Raw genomic sequence first — 21,013 nt, forward strand, 5'->3', positions numbered from 1 at the left:
TAACAACAGCTAATAGATATGATAAGGCAAAAGTAAATCAACGCAAGAGACACCAAATTTACATGAAAAATTTAAATTTCTTCACACTAGTGTGAAGAGTAAAACCGCTAAAGCTCCACTAAGTAAATAAAAAAGTTACAAAAGTTGTCCATGTGGTTAAGGGTGGCAAGTGGGCCGGTCCCGGACCTAAACGGGTCAAGTGGGTCGGTCCAAACGATCCCGGTCCCGGGCCGGTCCCAAATTAAACGGGTCAAACGGTCCCGGACTAAACGGTCTTTTTGTAGAGACCGGTCCGGGATCGGGACCGTTTAGTCCCGGGCTAAACGGTCCCGGCCCGCGGGCTAAATGGACTAAGTGGGCCCAACAATTCTTTTTAAAAAAAAAATTAAATAGATATTAGAGACAAAAGGATGTTAAAAAAAAATATCTAAGACAATGTAAATTTTATTATAGAATTGTAACCTAAATTTTATTTAACATCCTAAATTTTAATATTCAATATTTAATATCGAATATAGCTTATATATATATATATATACACTATACTGTATATACATATTATATCGAATGTAATGTTATACTATACTATATATACATCTTATATTGAATATAACTTATATATACTATACTATACTATATGTACATCTTATATAGCTTATATACTATACACTTAGTATATATATATATATATATATATATATATATATATATATATATATATATATATATATATACACTTTTTAGTAGTAACATGAAAGGACCAAAGTATGGTACTTTTTAGCTGGTATAAATATGGGATGATGGAAGATCAAGTTTTAGCTCAACTCAGATTACAATTTCAACTAATTTCCCACTCTCAGATATATTATCCTCTTTATCGGCTAGCTACACCAGTAGCATAGCTAAATATAATGTCGCATCACAGCAGAGAATTTGTCAGCTGGTGACCCCATTAGCCGTATTATATATAGTATAATACGATATAAGATTGTACATCTTTTATTCGGCTAATGGGGTCACCAATTGCCAAATTCTCTACTATAATTTTAAGAGACATTATATTTAGTTATGCTACTGGTGTGGCTAGCCGATAAAGAGGATAATATATCTAAGAGTGGAAAATTAGTTGAAACTATAATCTGAGTTGAGCTAAAACTTGATCTTCCATCATCCCATATTTATACCAGCTAAAAAGTACCATACTTTGGTCCTTTCATGTTACTACTAAAAAGTATATATATACTAAATATATATATATATATATATATATATATATCGAATATAGCTTATATATTATACACTTAGTAACAATAAAGTAAGCAATAGTAGCAATTATAGAAGAAAATTAGAGAGAGATTGTGATAGACTGATGATTTTGTAAGAAAAATAAAAAAATGAGGGAGTATTTATAGTTGAAAATAGGGAAAAAGTATAATTATAAAAAGTTTGGGGTTAAAACAAAGTTGGGGAGGGGAGAGGGGGTTAAATGGCTATTTTATAAATAGCCAACGACTATTTTTGACAGCCCAACGACTATATTTTAAATTAATTTTTTTTTTTAAAAAGTTGACCGTTGGGACCATTTGGCCCGCTAAGGGGACAGTCCGGTCCCGGTCCCTGGGAGGCCAAATGGTCCCGGTCCTGGCGGGCCCAAAGCATAGGACCGACCCTCTAACGGTCCTGGACGGTTTGGCCTGCGGTCCCGGGCCTAGACCGGCCCACTTTCCAGCCTTACATATAACTACAATATCAATATCAAATACGGAGCAACAATAGCAACAAAGAATAATCACCGAACATGAGAAGATTAGAAGAAAATCATTAAAATCGTAGCTATTGCTCACGATTTCAAATATGGAACTACAAGACTCCAAATCATGTACTTTTAATGTTTACTCGAAGATCAAGATATTGAGAACACCCAGTTGAATTTTTAGCTTAATCTGATACGAAACAAAGGGGGAATTACAATTTGAAGATGACTGCTCAAGCTGATTTGTTTGCAGAAAAATCTGCATTTTCTCTATGTTGTGTTGAAATGGCTACTATTTCTCTCTCTTACCCTCCAAATTAAGACCTAAATATTAGATCTTTTAGTTGTCTTAGATATTAGTGGGTTTGTAAAATATAGGCTGGTCCAATGAGTATTTATTTATCTACATAGGAAAAAAGAAGACTCAAACCCAATAATTTTTCCCCTTCCGACTATGTGGAGGAGACTGTTATCCCGACGATCAAATAACATTCTTCAAACTTTGTTTTGGCAAAGATTTGGTGAACATGTCAGAACCATTATCATCCGTATGAATCTTCTCAAGTTCAAGCAACTTAGAATCGAAGACATCTCAAATCCAATAATGTTCACATAAATATGTTTAGACCTATCATGAAATATAAAACTCTTGCCAAGATAAATATTATTTTGGTTGTCACAATAAAGCACATACCTCTCTTGAGCAAAGCTAAGTTCCCCTAGAAATCTCTTCATTTGGAATAACTCTTTACAAGTTTCAACAAAAGCAATAAGCTCAACTTCTGTGGTAGATAAAGCAAAATATTTTACAACTTAGATTGCCAAGATACAGTTCTCCCTGCAAAAGTAACCAAATAGCCTGAAGTATACTTGTGAGTATCAATACCACCTATCATATATGCATTAGTATAACCACAAAGAATAGGTTTCCTTGTCCCAAAATATAAACTCAGACTAGAAGTACCATAAAGATATCTCATTATCATCTTGATCGTGTTCCAATGCTCTCTTCTTAGATTAAAAAGAAAATGGCTAGTAATACCAACAACGTGAGCAATATTATGTCTTGTACAAATTATTGCATACATCAAACTACCAATAGCTAAAGCATAAAGAACTTTCTTCATATCGTCCTTCTTATCATCACTGGAAGGATACTTCATACTTAATTTAAAGTGCATAGCTAAAGGTGTACTGACAATCTTAACTTTATCTATGTTGAACCTGCAAAGTATTTTCTAACTCTACTTTTCTACATGCCAAGAATCTGCCTTGTTGGTCCTAAGTTATTCATAGCAGAATACTTATTCAATTTTAACTTCAACTTTTGAATTGTATAAACATTATGACCAACAATAAGTATGTCATCAATATAAGCAATAAAATAATAAAGTCATCATCATAGACTTTTTACTCAAAAATCAATAGTCTGACGAAGTCTTCTTGAAGCCGTGTTGACTTATAAAAGAACCAAACTTCATGTACCCCTACTTGGGAGCTTGTTTCAAATCATACAAGCTCTTCTTCAATTTGCAACATACTTTTCTTATCCCTTGACTTAGAAACCTTCTGGTTGTTGCATGTAAGATCACACTGGAGAAAAGCAGTTTTAACATTCATTTGTTTCACTTCAAAATCAAGATTTGCAGCTAAGCCTAGAACCACATGAATGGATGACATCTTCGAAACTGAAGAGAATATCTCATCAAAATCAGCTTTTTTTTTATTAAGTCTTTTGACAACTAATCTAGCTTTGTACTTGATAAGTGGGGATTTTGACTACTTATTAGTACCTTTTTAGATTTTATTTTAGTCCAAAAGCATTTAATTATGTCCCTAAAAACTGATGAAATGTGCTTAATTTCAGGAATATTGAAAGATGAACTCCCGCAGATGAAATCCAACTCAAGGAGTAATCTGAACTCAAGGACAAAAGGCACAAGAGCTCAGAAGTGCGGACCGCAGAATATCATCTACGGCTGCAGGTTATGAAGGAAAATCCATCAAAGACTAGTACAAAGTACGGTCAACACATGAATTGTGTGGCCGCAGAAGCCGGGTCAGAGCAAAGTTCAGAGAATCTGCAATTCAAGTCCATCAAAAGTGCGGACTGCACAATTATTGTACGGCCGCAGAAGAAGAGCTATGCGGTCGCAGTTACAATTGTGCGGACCGCAGAAGAGCAAGATGCGGCCGCAGTTACAAATCTACAAACCGCAGAAAGAGTGTATGCGGCCGCAGTTCAGAATTATGCAGCCGCAAATTTCCAATCCTGTCAAGCTGAAGAAAAGTGCGGACCGCACATGGAATTGTGCGGCCGCAGAACCTCCGAAAGGGTATTTTTGTCTGAAATTTCTAGCCCTGTATAAATAGACAAGTTTCATATTTTTAGGTTAACTTTTGACATCATGTGCTACAGTAGCCGTTTTCTTTTACTCTTTTTAGTAGTTTTTCATATTTTGGGCTATTTGAACATAGATTTTATCATTTTAATTAACAATATGAGTTTTATTATCATTTTTTCTTCTATTTCTTCCATTCCAAGAATGAGTAGCTAGATTTTCACTAGGGTTGTAACCCAACCCTAGTGTGTAAACTTAATGGGTGTTTGATTTATTTCTTGTTTATGGTTGGGTGTTTATTATTTAGCCATGTTCTTGCTTTTATTTGTGGAATTAATGATTACAAACATAAGTTCATGCCTATTTGACTTGGTCTCTACTTGATAAAGAGAGACTTAGTTTAGGAAAACTTAGCTAACAAGAAATTGGGTCAATCGAGAGATTGATAAGCCCAATTAAAGGGCTGAACCTAGAGATAGTAACAACCCGACTTGAGCTTTTATCAATCGTTTTGTTCAATACCCATTTGGACTTGAGAAAGCCAAATTTGGCAAAATCACTCTTTTTCCGAGAGGTATTGAGTGGGTAATTAAGTGTTGATAGCTATAATACACTCCGACCAATAAAATAAGCTTTAAAGTTTATATCCCATTAGGCAAACATCAAGGTGAAGGTCATAGCCCTAGGCTTTTTAAAACATTCGAAAAACAACAAAAATAATTTCCTAGTTCTATTTCTTAAATTGCAATTGTAATTTAAATTAGACTTTAAAACAACCCAATTTTGTGTAAGTGCAAATTTAGATATACAAACTCACACGCTACGATATATACTACTAACTCCCACTTTTATAGATCCCTGCGGAATTTGACACCGACTCTTGTTGGGTATTATTATTGCATCGACCATTTTCATAACCTCCAATTGAGGAGTGAAATTGGACGAGATCAATTTTTGGCGTCGTTGTCGGGGAGCTAAAAACAGTGTTAGCTATATATTTAGGTGTATTTTTGGGATATATTATTTTTCTTCCTTGTTACTAACGTGTGAGTATTGTAGGTGCAATTATGGCAAACAACGAGCTCGAAAATATAGCTTTAGGGGATGTGGACGTTGAGGATGATCACATGGATAAGGTCCCTATTGAACCTCAAGCCAATAGACGAGGCCGAGCGGCTCAAGACAATGTTCTCGTTCCACCCCCACCTCCACCAGGAACAACTCCACACCAGGTGTTGCCGAATGAAGGTATTCAAGTGTTATAGTCCCTCCTTGTATTAGGGCGGGCAACTTCCAAATAACCAACGTGATGCTCACTTTGCTCAAGCAACGAGGGTTCTTCACCGGTGCACCTGGTCAAAATGCATATTAACAATTGAAGGGATTCGTCGATACGTGTTGGGGAGAAAACAAACAAATATCTCCAAGGATGCTTTGAGGCTAAGGCTTTTTCCCTTCTCTCTACGGGGGAAAGCTTTAGATTAGTTGGAACGTTTGCCAAAACATTCCATTCATAATTGGGATGAACTAGCGGAGAAATTTATTTCTAAGTACTTCCCTCTCGGGCACATGGCTATTCTTCTGGATGAAATTCTAGTATTCAAGCAAGAGCCCAATGAACCGCTACACGAGATATGAGAAAGGTATAGAACAATGGTGAAAGAGTGCCCCAACAACGATATGATGGAGAACATGATTCAACAAACTTTCTATCGGGGGATCAATACCACCAACCAATGTGTAGTGAATCAGCTTGCCGGTGGGAACTTCATGAATACGCCTTATGCAGAGGCATGTGATATTTTGAATGAGATGGCAGATACTTTATCGGTGTGGCAATTTAGAGCCAATATTCCACAAGGTGATCCCAATGTGATTCTTCTTCATAAAGAGTTACATGACCATGGACAAGCTATAACCGAGTTGACAACCACCATGAACCAACTGGCAAAGGCTCAACTTCAACAAGTGCAAAGCCCGAGGCAAGTAAATGCAATGGAGGAAGGATATATGATGGTGAACAAAAGAAGAACAAGAAGTCCACAAGTGCAACAAAGAGTGTACAATTTTGTGCAAGATGATAGTGGATTTGATCAAGGTGATTCTTATAATGATCAATAGGAAGAGGTCCAATATGTGAACAACTTTCAAGGAAAAAGATACAACTTCCAAGGCCCTAGTCAACAACAATGGAGACCTTCAAATAATCAAGGAAATTGGAATTCTCACAATCAAAGCAATTGGAATAATAACAATAATCAAGGCAATTGGAATTTTCACAATTAAAGCAATTGGAATTACAACAACAATCAAGTCAATTGGAGTGGAAACAATAATCAAGGGACATGGCGTAACAATACTAACCAAGGAAATTGGGGAGGCAACAATCAAGGTGGGTGGAATAACAACCAAGGAAATCGGGAGTCGGGTTTTCAAAGGCCCCCGATGTATCAATAATCGAGTAACCCACCTCCTTATACTTCCCATGGTCCTAGTTCTTCCAACAATGAAATGGGCTGCATTGAGAACATGTTCAAGCAAATGATGGAGAAGAATGTCGATGCCCAACTTGCTTCACACAACACATCGATAAGCAATCTAGAGGTGCAAATGGGTCAAATCTCTCAAGCTTTAAATTCTCGTCCTAAGGGGGCACTATCAAGTGATATGATGGTGAACCGGAAGGGTGGGAACAATACGGGGCATGCCATGGCCATTACTACAAGAAGTGGAAGAGGTGAGAATACACCCACCTCAAGTCAAAGACAACTTGTGGATGATGAGCAAGTGGTAGAAGAAGAGGAGATCCCAACGAATGTAGTACAAACAAATGATGAAGTGCGGATTGATATTAATGACACAGTGGAAGAGACTCAAGTGGAAGTGAATTCGTCTAGGGAGCATGTGATTGACATACCGGAACTGGTAGTGCAAAAGGCTAAAGCACCATTGCCTAAGCCACCTCCTCCATATCCTCAAAGGCTTGCCAAGCAAATGGCGAGAGTCAATTCAAAAAGTTCATTGATATGATAAAGAGTCTCTCGATAAATGTGCCATTAGTTGAAGCCTTGGAGAAAAATCCCGGATACGCAAAATTTATGAAGGATTTGGTGACAAAGAAGTGGTCGATGAATTTTGAAACTATCAAAGTCACTCACCAAGTGAGTGCAATTATGCATTCGATGTCTCCTAAGTTGGAAGATCCCGGTGCTTTCACAATCCTTTGCACCATTGGAAGTGCCGAGTTTGCCAAAGCTCTTTGTGATCTTGGGGCGAGAATCAATTTGATGCCCTATTCGGTTTTCAAGACCTTGGGAATTAGGCAACTAAGACCACATCTATGAGATTACAAATGGCCGATCGTACAATGAAGAGACCGTTGGGGGTGATTGAAGATGTATTGGTTCGTGTTGATAAGTTCATTCTCCCGGTGGATTTTGTTATTCTTGATTGAAGTGGACTATGAGGTGCCGATTATTCTTGGTAGACCTTTCCTTGATACGGGGAAGGCTCTTATTGATGTGGAAGATGGAGAACTCACTTTGCAGGTGGGTGATGAAAAGGTGGTGTTCCACGTGTGACTAGCAATGAAGTGTGTTCATTCGTGGACTTGGTGAACGATGTGATTATTGATGATACAAGTTCCACGATTAATGTGGGTGATATATTGGAGGCTATCTTGCTCAATTTTGATGATGATGAGATGGATGGCTTCATGGAATGTGTTAATTCTTTGCAAGGAATGGGGTCGCACAACTATGCACCACGAAAACTTTCCTTGGATCTTGAGAATAGGAAAACTCCTCCTACAAAGCCTTCAATGAAGAGCCTCCTATCTTGGAGTTGAAGCCACTGCCTCCACATCTCAAGTATGAGTTTTTTGGCCCTTGTTCTACTTTACCGGTTATTCTTTCCTCTTGCTTGACTAACGTGCAGGTTGAATTTACATTGGCGATGCTCCACAAGAGGAAGAAATCTATTCGGTGGACTTTGGCGGATATTCGAGGAATAAGCCCCGCATTTTGCATGCACAAGATTAACTTGGAGAAAGATGCCAAACCCTCCATTGAACATTAAAGGAAACTCAATGAAGCCATGCAAGACGTGGTCAAAAAGGAGATTATCAAGTGGTTGGATGCCTGGGTGGTCTACCTTATTTCCGACAGTTCATAGACTGCTCCGGTGCAATGTGTCCCGAAAAATAGGGGCATAACAGTGGTCACCAATGACAAGAACAAGTTGATTCCCACAAGAACGGTGACCCGGTGGAGAGTGTGTATGGACTATCGGAAGCTAAACAAAGTCACAAGGAAAGACCATTTTCCACTCTCCTTCCCTGACCAAATGCTTAATAGGTTGGCCGACCGTGCTTTCTATTGCTTTCTAGATGGATATTCGGGCTACAACCAAATTCTTATTGCCTTGGAAGATCAAGAGAAAACAACTTTCACTTGTCCTTATGGCACTTTCACTTTCAACTGGATGCCATTTGGCTTATGCTATGCATCAGCAACTTTTCAACGGTGTATGATGGCGATCTTTACGGATATGGTAGAAGACTACCTTGAAGTCTTCATGGATGATTTCTTGGTAGTCAGGGATTCCTTTGATAATTGCTTGGCAAAGTTGGATAGTGTATTGGCAAGGTGTGAAGAAACAAACTTGGTATTGAATTGAGAGAAATTCCATTTTATGGTCAAGGAAGGCATTGTCCTTGGCCACAAAATTTCAAAGAATGGCATAGAGGTCGAAAAGGCGGAGATAGAAGTGATTTCTAAAATTCCACCCCCAACTTCAGTGAAAGGCGTGAGAAGTTTCTTGGGTCACGCGGGGTTCTACCGGTGCTTTATAAAGGATTTTTCTAACGTGGTGAATCCATTGTGCAAGCTATTAGAGAAAGATTCTAAATTTCACTTCAATGATGATTGCATGAGAGCCTTTGAATTGCTAAAGTTCATGCTGACAACCACTCCCATTATCACAACACAACTCCTAATTGGAGTATTCCTTTTGAGCTTATGTACGATGCTAGTGATGTAGCGGTTGGAGCGGTTTTGGGGAAACGTATCACAAGATTTTTCATCCTTTATACTATGCTAGTAAGACCATAAATGATGCCCAAGTCAATTAAACCATTACAGAGAAAGAGATCCTTGCCATTGTGTTTGCAATTGAGAAGTTCCACCCATGCTTGATGGGTGCAAAGGTTATTGTTCATACGGATCATGCGGAACTTTGCTATCTTATAAGCAAGAAAGGTTGATATGATGGGTGCTATTATTGCAAGAGTTGGATATTGACATCCAAGATCGAAAAGGGAGTGAAAATCAAGTGGCAGACCACTTGTCTCGTTTGGAGGAGGAGGGGAGGCCGCATGATGGCCTTGAAATCAATAACTCCTTCCCCGACGAGCAACTCTTGGCTATTTCAATGAAGATGTGCCATGGTTCGCTGATCTAGCAAACTTCCTTATGTGTGGAATCATCCCGGATGAGTTCTCTTCAAATCAAAGGAAGAATCTCAAACGGGATTGTCAAGATTATTATTGGGACGAGCCTTACCTCTTCCGAATTTACACGGATGGGGTAATTAGAAGATGTGTGCCGGATGAAGAGCAAAATGTTATTCTTGAGTCTTGCCATTCTTCGCCTTATAGTGGTTACCATGGCGGAGCAAGAACGGCGGCTAAAGTGTTAAGTTGTGGATTTTATTGGCCCAATATCTACAAATATGCAAGTGATATGGTGAAGAGGTGTGATGAATGCCAACGGGCCGGTGGAATCTCAAAGAAAAATGAAATGCCTCTCACTACCATTTTGGAGATTGATATCTTCGATGTGTGGGGTATTGACTTCATGGGACCTTTTGTGAGTTCTTGCGGAAACACCTACATTTTGGTCGCGGTTGATTATGTGTCTAAATGGATTGAGTCCATTGCTCTACCCAACAATGAAGTGAAAAATGTGATGGCGTTCTTGAAGAATAATATTTTCACAAGATTTGTCACTCTGCGGGCTATCATAAGCGATGGGGGTCGCATTTTTGCAACAAGGATTTTGACCCCTTATCATCCACAAGCTAGCGGGCAAGTGGAAGTCTCCAACCGGGAGATAAAGAGAATCTTGTCCAAAACACTGAATGCTAACTAGACGGATTGGTCAAAGAAGCTTGATGATGCACAATGGGCTTATCGGACTGCTTTCAAAACTCCTATCGGGATGTCTCCATACTGGTTGGTGTTTGGTAACGCTTGTCATCTTCCGGTGGAACTTGAGCACAAAGCCATGTGGACTTTAAAGAAGTTGAATCTTGATTGGGATGCAGGCGCTAATTTGCGGGTTGCACATTTGAATGAATTGGATAAGTTCCGGTACCATGCTTATGCACGTTCGTCCTTGTACAAAATGAAGATGAATCACCTTCATGACAAATACCTCCGAAATAGAGAGTTCAATGTGGGCAATCTTGTGTTGTTGTTCAACTCACGATTGAAGATGTTTCCCGGAAAGCTGAAATCTAAATGGAGTGGTCCCTTTGAAATTATGGTTGTGACACCTTTTGGTGCATTGGACTTGAAGAACAAAAATGATGTGGAATTCCGAGTCAATGGTCACCGGGTGAAGCATTATTTGGGACAAGTTGATGATGGCCACATGGTGGCAATTGTTCATTTGAAGTGATGGTAATCTGCATCGTGCTGCGACGTTAAATCAAGCGCTTCTTTGGAGGCAATCCATGTTTCTTTTTCTTTTCTTATTTTGTAGATAGGTGTTATTTTTGTGCTAACTAGATTTGAAGTGTGTCGCAGGAATGAGTGTGATTTACAGGAACTGTGCTCAGAAAAAAATTTGGCTAAGTGTGGAGACAATGCGCACCACACATGTATTGTGCGGACCGCATAATTGTGGGTGCTACAGCATAAGGGAACTGGGTCCGCACAATTAAAGTGCGGAACACACAAATTGAGATGGGAAATTGCAAACTCTCTGAAGTTTGGTCTGTCAAAGAAATGGCCAAAGTGCGGCCGCACAACAAAATATGCAGTTTGCACCAAAAATTTGCGGCTACACCACAAATTCTGCGGACCGCGGATCATCAAGGGCATTTGAGCCCCAGGTAGTAGAGTGAGGATCGCAGAAGGAATTCTGCGACCACACTCCTCCCTTTGTCCCTCAGGTCTGATCGTTAAGTATAAATAGTAACCTTAGGGGCTACTATATATTTTTTCCCTCTCTGGGCACTCTAAGCTCTAAAACATTGAAATCGTCTGTTCAATCATCGGCCACACTCAATCCACATCTGTGATCACTCATCTACATTACTTCATATCTGGTATGCTTCAATTACACATAGAATTTCTCAATCTTTTAGTTTAATTTACAATTTTTGGTAGTTTAGGCCATTTGTTAATAGATTTTAATTTTACTACCATATGGGGTTCGATCTGTAATGGATCAATTGCTAATTGCTTTATGGGGACTAGGTAAATTGATTTTCATGCTTACTTGTTAATAACATGTTGAATGTGTGTAACAAAATTAAAAATCCTAGGAAGTGTGATCGATTTAGGTATAAAATCTGCGTCCGCACAAGAAATTGTGTGGCCCGCAAAAGTTGAGATTTAGGGTCTTTCGTCAAGTAAATTCTGCGGCCGCACTTGAAATTGTGCGGACCGCAGAAATTCCACCGTGACCGCAGAAAAGTGTGTGCGGCTACAAAACAGCCTATTCTTTGTCTTCAGAGAGTTGACATTTTGGGATGTCCAATGTGCGGCCACAATGATAATTGTGCGGTCCACAGTTGTATTTCTGCGGCCGCAAGTTCAAATTGTGCGATCCGCATAACCCAGTCTACGACCGCACTTCCCACCTTGCCAGCATGTTCTAAACTGTGTGTTACTATTTGTTTGCATTTTAATTACAACTGATTGCCATTGTTGCTTGTTACAGATAATGGTTAGATCTCGAGGTCGTGGAGATACATAAAAGGGGAGGGGTGAACCTTCGAGAGGTCGAGGAAAAAACACTTTACCCCTCGCCCTCCAAAAGATTATCACCAAGAAAGCTACATTCGACAGAGGAAGAAGTCCAGAGCCCTCTGAGTCTAGTTCATATTCCCCATCTCGGGAAGCATCGGAGGGCGACTCAGTGCAAGAGCAGCCTGCTGTCCAATCACTGCCATAGGGAAGGTATCAACTTCGGGACGAGCCTTCCTCCTCACATAGAACCTCCGAGGGTTCGGAGAGTGCCAGTCAGGCTTTAGAGCCCTCTTCTACACCGGTCCCTGAGGCACCAGTGGCTTCTATTGACGATGTTCCAGATGATGGCCGAGGGGGTGATACTACAGTTACCGGCCTTGAGAGGTCAAAGAACAAAGAGGTCTGGGAGGACCGTTTCGTCAGTCTAGCTGCCTTCACCAGCTTGCGTGGATGGTGGCCAGTGAGATCGCTCACTCTTGAGCAACAGTTCCTACTCAAAGATCTCGACAAGTACAATCCAACAGTGTTGAGATAGTTCCGAGAGAGAAGGGGTGGATGTGGTTCACCTAGAATGTTGTGGACACCAAGGAGTATTTGGTCCGGGAGTTCTATGCCAATGTGGGACACATAAACAAAGGGACCAAAGTGACAAAGTGAGAAATTTGAAGGTGAGATTTGACCAACACATATTGAACTCCTATTTGGGGTTTGAAGATGTGGAGCTTGCACAATATCTGGAGAAGCTGGCGATGGGTGATTCAGCTTGCCCATGGCTAGCTGAGCTTCTTTCATCCCCTGGGCCACCACCACCATGGATCACTGCATGGGTTCCTATTCAGCAGAACACCCTAAATTTTGAAGCGAAGGGATGACAGACCTTCGTATGCAGCAGACTAGACTCGTTCTAGAATGAAACCAACCTACCTATTCCACGGGCAGTTCTAGTCGCCTCTATTATGGTCGGGGTACCCGATCAATGTGGGTGATCTGATGTCGGCCAACATGTCACTGGTCGCCAGGTAAGATGATACCTCCTACCCGTATCCCAACACCATCACTGAGTACCTTACGGATGCATGAGTAGAGCCCAGAGATTATGCCACGAAGGTTCGGGCGAAGAAGACTTTCTCTTGGTATTCTCTGATGGATACACACAACGCGAAGATAAAGGGTCAGCCGACTACCACCGTAGGCCAGTCTGATGAGCCATCGATGGTGGGTACAGAGACAGCTGACATACCATCCACTTCAGCCGAGCCTTCTACCAGTACAACTGCCATGCCTCCACCTTCAGCCTCAGTGCCTTCCACCCCAGCTTTGAAGCCGATGCCTATGCCCTCTGGTCCTCTTTCTATATTGTGAGTCTCCTAGACACTAGCGAGCCTCAACAACTGGGATGCAGACAACTACTGCAAAGTTGTCTGACATATCCAGTCAGGTTGCAGCACAATCATCCATTCCGGCACCCCAGATTCCCCCCACAATTGAAGAAACTTTGAAGAAGCTCCTGGAAAATCAAAACACTATTATGGCCACTCTGATACAACATGGGTCCATTATCGAGGAGTTGGGCAAATAAGTGAAGAAGATGCGAAAGTCCCAGGCCTCCAAAAAGTCAGTGGACAAGCTCCGGTGACCAGTTACCAAGCTTGCAACAGCTGGAGACATTCCATTTGATATGCTGATTGACTCGCACCACCCATGCCCAGATCCTATAGCACCAACTGGCCAGTTTGAGGAGACAGACACTGCTACTGACACTGATGAGGTAGTGCGTTAGATGCTCACCAACCCAGCCACTCCCGAACTTGAGGATGATGAGATCCAATTAGATGAGGCTGAGGTCGGTGCCACTGCTGGGGACACAGAGATGGACACAGAGCTATAGGGAGTTTTCTTCACTCTCACCCTTCTTTTACTCTTATTTTGTTAAGCATTGGGGATAATGCTTATTTTTATTCGGGGTGGGGGTGGAGTTTCTTTGACACATCTTGATGAGTATGTTTTTTGATAACTATGAGACATTTGGCCTGTAATTTACTTTTATTAGCTTCTTTTTTATTTAATAACTTCTTTTTATGTTTTAGTGGATAATAGGCCTTTAGTTTTCTTAATGCCACGGTTCTTTCCAAAGGTAGTTTTTGTGTGAACCGGGTGACTCTTCCCAACGATGGATGGCGTGTCAACCTTCTTAAGGGATTAAGTCCGTTTTTGGTGTTTAGGTATTAATAGTAGTAGTAATGAATAACAAGGCCTAATTGAGTCATGCTCGAAGAGTTAAAAATGCTTCACTTGGTACCAACACACTTAACGGCATGCTTATAGTTAAAAACAAGGTTTTTTGGGAAAGAAATAGCTCTAGTTAGTGACCTTGTGACTCTTGTGTTGACTTAGGCTATCATCGAGTGGTTTAATCGAACCATAGTGATTTTCAATCTTGAATATGGTCGTTGTGGGCCCTCGACTCTATCCTCTTTAACAATCCAGCTGCGGGAGAGGTGAGATGTTGTTGTGCAAGTCCAAGTACCCGTGCGAATAGTCTAGAACTTGCCCCGAATGTGTTTCTAGGAAATATTTTAAGTTTTGCTTGGCTTGAGAAGTGATTGTAGGCTCTCCTTGTCCCGCTTGAAGTTTTCCATTGTCCACCAATGTTTTATCCCTAGTCAACCCATTTGAGCCTAAAACCTTTCTCATTTGATAACCATGTTACAAGTCTTTACCCGTTTTGTCGTGAACCTCTCTTGGCACCCGAGCTTTTCTTAACACTTTTGTGAAAAAATTGGCTAAAAACGTAATTTTGGGGGGGTTTAGGGGAGAGACGAGGAACTTGAAAGAGGTATCAAGGCACAAAAATAGAAAAGAAATGATGAGAAGGAAAGGCAAGAAAAAAAAAAGAAAAATGCAAAAAGAAAGTGAATAAGTTGAAGAGTTGAAGGGATTCAACGAAAAGTAATGATACAAAGCATGGAGAAATCAAAGGGAGAAAATGAACGTCATGATCAAGAAAGAGTGATGTTAAGTCTCTCTAGTTCCCCTAAGAAAAAGAAAATGCCTCAAAGAGTTAGCAAAGTATGAAACGAAAAACGAAAATGGAGTGCTTAAGGAAAGATGAACCAGTTCTATCATAGCATATTCAACCTTAGTCCAAAAGCCTTCATTGCATCTTGAAAAAGCCCTACGTGATTTCAAGCCGAGTGAGCTTACATTAGTAGTAATCTACATGAGGGGCAAACCTATGGTACTTAAAGTCGTACTTGCGACAATCCCTTGAGAGAGATGAGTGAACCTTTCGCAAATCCTTGCATTGAGTGCTAAATTCTTTAGTGAGATAGTTAAACGAAGAGTAGAGGAGGAGGAGTTTGGGATCCACAATAACCTAGAAAGAGCGAGCTTACTTGATGAATAAAGTCAACTCTTGAAGCTCAAGTGTCATATTAGAACTATTTGTGCTTAAAAGTTTAACTTGTTGCCTTGTTGATAATTCATAAGTGGTGTAGGTAATTGTTGGTCCCAATTGATATGTGAGTGACTCACTTTGTTTTGCTGGAATGACTCTTAACTTGTGGAGGTGGGAATCACTTTATTTGCTTGAAGACAAGCAAAAGCTTAAGTTTGGGGGAGTTGATAAGTGGGGATTTTGACTATTTATTAGCGCCTTTTTAGCTTTTGTTTTAGTCCAAAAACATTTAATTGTGTGCCCAAAACTGATAAAATGTGTTTAATTGCAGGAATATTGGAAAATAAACTCCCGAGATGAAATCCAACTTAAGAAGAAGTAACCTGAACTCAAGGACAAAAAAGGCACAAAAGCTCAGAAGTGCGGACCGCAGAATATCATCTGCAGCCGCAGGTTATGAAGGAAAATCCATGAGAGACTGGTGCAAAGTGCGATCCGCACATGAATTGTGCGGCCGCAGAATCTGAGTCAGAGCAAAGTTCAGAAAATCTACAATTCAAGTCTATCAAAAGTGTGGCCCGCATAATTATTATGTGGACGCAGAAGAAGAGCTATGCGACTGCAGTTACAATTGTGCGGACCACAAAAGAGCAAGATGCGGTGGCAGCTACAAATCTGCGGACCGCAGAAAGAGTGCAGTACGGCCGCAGTTCAGAATTATGCAGCTGCAAATTTTCAATCCTGTCAAGCTGAAGAAAAGTGCGGACCGCACATGGAATTGTGCGGCCGCAGAACCTCCAAGAGGGCATTTTTGTCAGAAATTTCCAGCCCTGTATAAATATATAAGTTTCACATTTTTAGGTTAATTTTTGACATCAGCTGCTACAACAACCGTTTTGTTTTTACTCTTTTTAGTAATTTTTCATATTTTGGGCTATTTGAACATAGATTTTCTCATTTTAATTAACAATATGAGTTTTATTATTATTTCTTCTTATATTTCTTCCATTCCAAGCATGAGTAGCTAGATTTTCATTAGGGTTGTGACCCAACCCTAGTGTGTAAACTTAATGGGTGTTTGATTTATTGCTTGTTTATGGTTGGGTATTTATTATTTATTCTTGTTCTTGCTTTTATTTGTGGAATTAATGGTTGCAAACATTAGTTCATGCCTATTTGACTTGGTCTCTACTTGAGAAAGAGAGACTTAGTCTATAAAAACTTGGCTAACAAGAAATTGGGTCAATCGAGAGATTGATAAGCCCAATTAAAGGGTTGAACCTAGAGATAGTAAAAACCCGACTTGAGTTTTTATCAACCGTTTTGTTCAATACCCATTTGGACTTGAGAAAGCCAAATTTGGCAAAATCACTCTTTGACCGAGAGGTATTAAGTGTTGATAGCTATAATACACCCCGACCAATAAAATAAGCTTTAAAGTTTATATCCCATTAGGCAAACACCTAGGTGAAGATCATAGCCCTAGGCGTTTTACAATATTTGAAAAATAACAAAAATAATTTCCTAGTTCTATTTCTTAAATTGCAATTGCAGTTTAAATGACTTTAAAACAATTGACGAGCTAAAAATATAATACAAAATTATGCTCGCTAGTCGAACATAGTATAGAAAATATCGTATCTGCGAGGATTGGAGTTAAACAATGTTTTCGTAGTTTACAACTTTATTTCTATTCAAGATGATCAACAATTTAAATTTATAAATTAAAACTAATATTAACTAAAATTCTAACTATTGGCTAATGACAATTGCAACAAGAGTAAGCAAGAAGATATCAAGGGAGAAAATAAGGGTTGATTGGATAGGTGTAAGATACTTGTTTGGGAATTAACTCTAGTTACTTCACTTCAACGGTTCATGTGAGTCTCTCGAATTCACTCTATTATATTCAAGCATTCAGTAGAAACTCCTCTCTCGATTAATTCTCAACTTTACGATGTGAACTAAGTTAAGCTTGGTGAAGATATGCAATAGTTCGTAGTGGATTGATCCTTATGAGAACCTCTTTTGATTATCCTCCTAACTAGGTCTAAACATTAATTCAACTAGCCTGTTTCGATTACTAACAAGAATCAATGAATTCAACCAATAAGATAATGCAAAACATCACAAATTATGCCCTTTTCGATTACATTAACAAGTGAATATATATGCAACAATAACAACACACAAAACGCTTCAATAAAAATACCCAAAACGCTTCAATACATAAAACTAGAGTTAATATCCACAAACAATTCTCAAAACACCAAATCCATCAATCCCTAAGGAAGAATTACTCCATGGATATGGAGAAATTCATCACAATTAAGTTTAAGTCAAAGAAAAATATAAAACATCCAAACCCTTATCTTGAGTGAGGATGAATGGTGAAATCCTTGTGCTCTTGTTTCTCCCTCTTCTCCTTAACTTCCTTAGGCCTAAATTACGTCAAAAGTCCTCAAAATCCCATTTTGTTGTGTATATATACTAAGTAGGGACGGGCCCAAACAAATAAACCTTCTCCTATGCGAAATAGGATACTTTTTCCGGACAGGACATGCGCGGCCGCACACCTGGAAGTGTGCTCGCGCATTTGGCTTCGCACTTTTCACCCTGTTCTGCCTCATAGCCCAATGCGCGCCCAGTGCGTGGCCGCGCACATGGTTGGATTTCTGTTAGGAATTTGAAAAAATATAAAACATGAAAATTGTAGCCCTTTTAAATAAATTTCCAACAATATATTGAGGAGCCCAAACAGAGTTTCGAGCGAAAAGTTATGTGTATTTTACTGGATACTATGCAATATGCCTGCTCGATTCTTCGTTTCATTCTACTATCATCCGTTGATCCCTTAATATGATCCCGAATTAGTCCTTGGGATTTTACTCAGACTTTAAAGCTCCCTACTAGCTTGAAATCATTCCATAATATCTACATAGATCGAATTCACTTCTACAAGGCATAAAATATACAATTAGTGCTAAACACTAGCGATTAAAGCTCCAACTCAATTAAAGTGCAGTAAATTAGAGTGCGATAAGCGACTAAAATATGAGATTATAGCCTACCATCAACAATTTAATTTTGCGAAAGTGCAAATTTAGATATATAAACTCACACACTATGATATATACTACTAACTCCCACTCTTATAGCTCCCTGCGGAATTCAACCCCGACTCTTGTTAGGTATTATTATTGCATCGACCATTTTTATAACCTCGAATTAAGGAGTAAAATTAGACGATATCAGTACCGTAAAATTGGATTGACATATTCATCGTCAAACCCGAAAAGTCACCCGTTTTTTAAATTTTTCTGTCTTTAGGTAGCTTGACCAAATCAAAAGTATGATACCATGCAAGAATTTGTTTTTCATCCTTCATAGCATCAAATTACTTTTATTTTTGCTTACTATTCATGGCCCTTTAAAAAATTTCAGGTTCTTCCCATTAGTCAGAAGTACATATTCAGTAGGAGGATAACGAGATAAAGGTATTTTCTCTCTGGTAGATCTTCTACGATAAATTTTTGGAGTATCAATTGCGATGAATTGCTGGATAACCACATTATCATGAACTGGAGCATCAACAACATCATGAATTTTGAAATAATCAACAACTTCATTATCAACTTGGTTTTCATCAGTTTAAAGATTTTCCTCAGGTGCAATAGTCACAGGAACTAGATCAATAACAACTACTCTCTCACTGCTGCAAAAATCAACCTCTCATATTTGCCAAAATTTTCAATTATTTGGTTTAAAAAAAAAACAATATCACATCTTCTACAAGTTTCTTCTCAACAGGACCATAAAAACGATAGCCCAAATTCATTTTGACTATAACAATAAAGATACCGTGCCTAGTTTAAACATCCAACTTTGACCTCTCATCCTTAGGAATATGCACAAAGGCCTTACACCCGAAGACTTTCAAGTGATCATATAAAACATCAGACATCACTATCTAATACAAAAGTAGGAGATAAATTGATAACATAAACAGTAATATTAAATGCTTCTATCCAAAAACAAGTCTGGCAGCTTAGCATCAGAAACCAAATATCTAACCCTCTCAACTAAAGTTTCGTTCATCCTTTTTGCTAAACCATTTGAATAAGGAGTTTGTGGAGGAGTTTTGTTATGCTGAATACCATACACTTGCATTATTATTAAAAGAACCAATATACTCATCATCATTGTCTGAGTGAATGCAATTTAATTTTTTCTCAATCTGTCTCTCAATCAAGGTCAGTGGCGGAGCCAGAATTTTTGTTAAGGGGTGTCAAAATATATAAAAGTAAATATACCAGGAAATTAAAGGGAGTCAAAGATAGTCTATATATATATATATATATATATATATATATATATATATATATATATATATATATAATTTATTTTTTTACCTAGCTACACAATCTGTCTTTCAATCAAGGTCCAAAAATCCTCAAATACATTAAGTTCTTGATCCTTGAACTTCAAAACAAAAAAAATACCCAGAGAAGGATCATCAATAAAAGTTACAAAGTAAAGTGCACCACCACGAGACCTTACTTTAAAGGGCCACATAAATCATAATGTACCAATTCCGGCAAATCAAGCTTTCTTCAAGGCAGATGACTCTGAAAAGAAACTCTTTTTTATTTTCGGCTAAGCAATAAACACATCTATTTAACTTTGCTTGTTTTATTTCGGAAAACAATTTTTTTTAGCCAAACTATTAATCATCTTCTCACTCATGTGACTTAGTCTTATATCATATAACTATGATGAAGCATCATTGTCTATCAACTTTACTGAGCCACTAGAAATTGAGCCCTGTATTTTTTACAAATTAGATAACTTGATACCTCGACCCACAATTATTGAACCTTTAGTAAATTTTCACTGGCCACCACCAAGGATGTTATAGTAGCCCTCATCATCAAGTTTTCCTGTAGAGATTAGATTCATGCAGACATCTGAAGTATGCTTGACACTGTTAATAATTAACCTTGAGCCATTGTTAGTTTCCAAGCAAATTGTGCCAATACCAAACACCTCAACTTTGCCATCATTGCCCATTTTTAATATTTCAAAATTACTTGGAGTATAACAAGAAAAATATTCCTTCTTTGGCGTGACATGAGAATTGGCACATGAATCCACAAACCAGCTAGTCTCATCATGAACAAGATTAATAATATTTTTTCCCAGACAAAAAAAAAATCATACTTAACAACAGTAGCAACAATATTTTTGTTGTCTACATCTTTCCTTTATTGTCTCATTTCTCTCTTAAGCTTGAAACATAATTTTTTGATATACCCTTTCTTGTTACAATGGTCACATATAGTATTCTTATACTTAGACCTTGACTTGCTTCTACTTTTGTCTATGTTATTTTGACCTCTTTGTGGACAGAGGAGAAACGGGGCTCGGCAAGAAGAGGAGTATACCATGAGAGAAGCAGGAGGACAACCTCTTTTAAATATACAACATAGATATTGACAATATAGTTGGACTCTCATGTTGATCGAATGCATTATTTTTTCCAT

Source organism: Nicotiana tabacum, chromosome 4, assembly GCF_000715075.1.
Source record: "Nicotiana tabacum cultivar K326 chromosome 4, ASM71507v2, whole genome shotgun sequence".
Lineage (NCBI taxonomy): Eukaryota > Viridiplantae > Streptophyta > Magnoliopsida > Solanales > Solanaceae > Nicotiana > Nicotiana tabacum.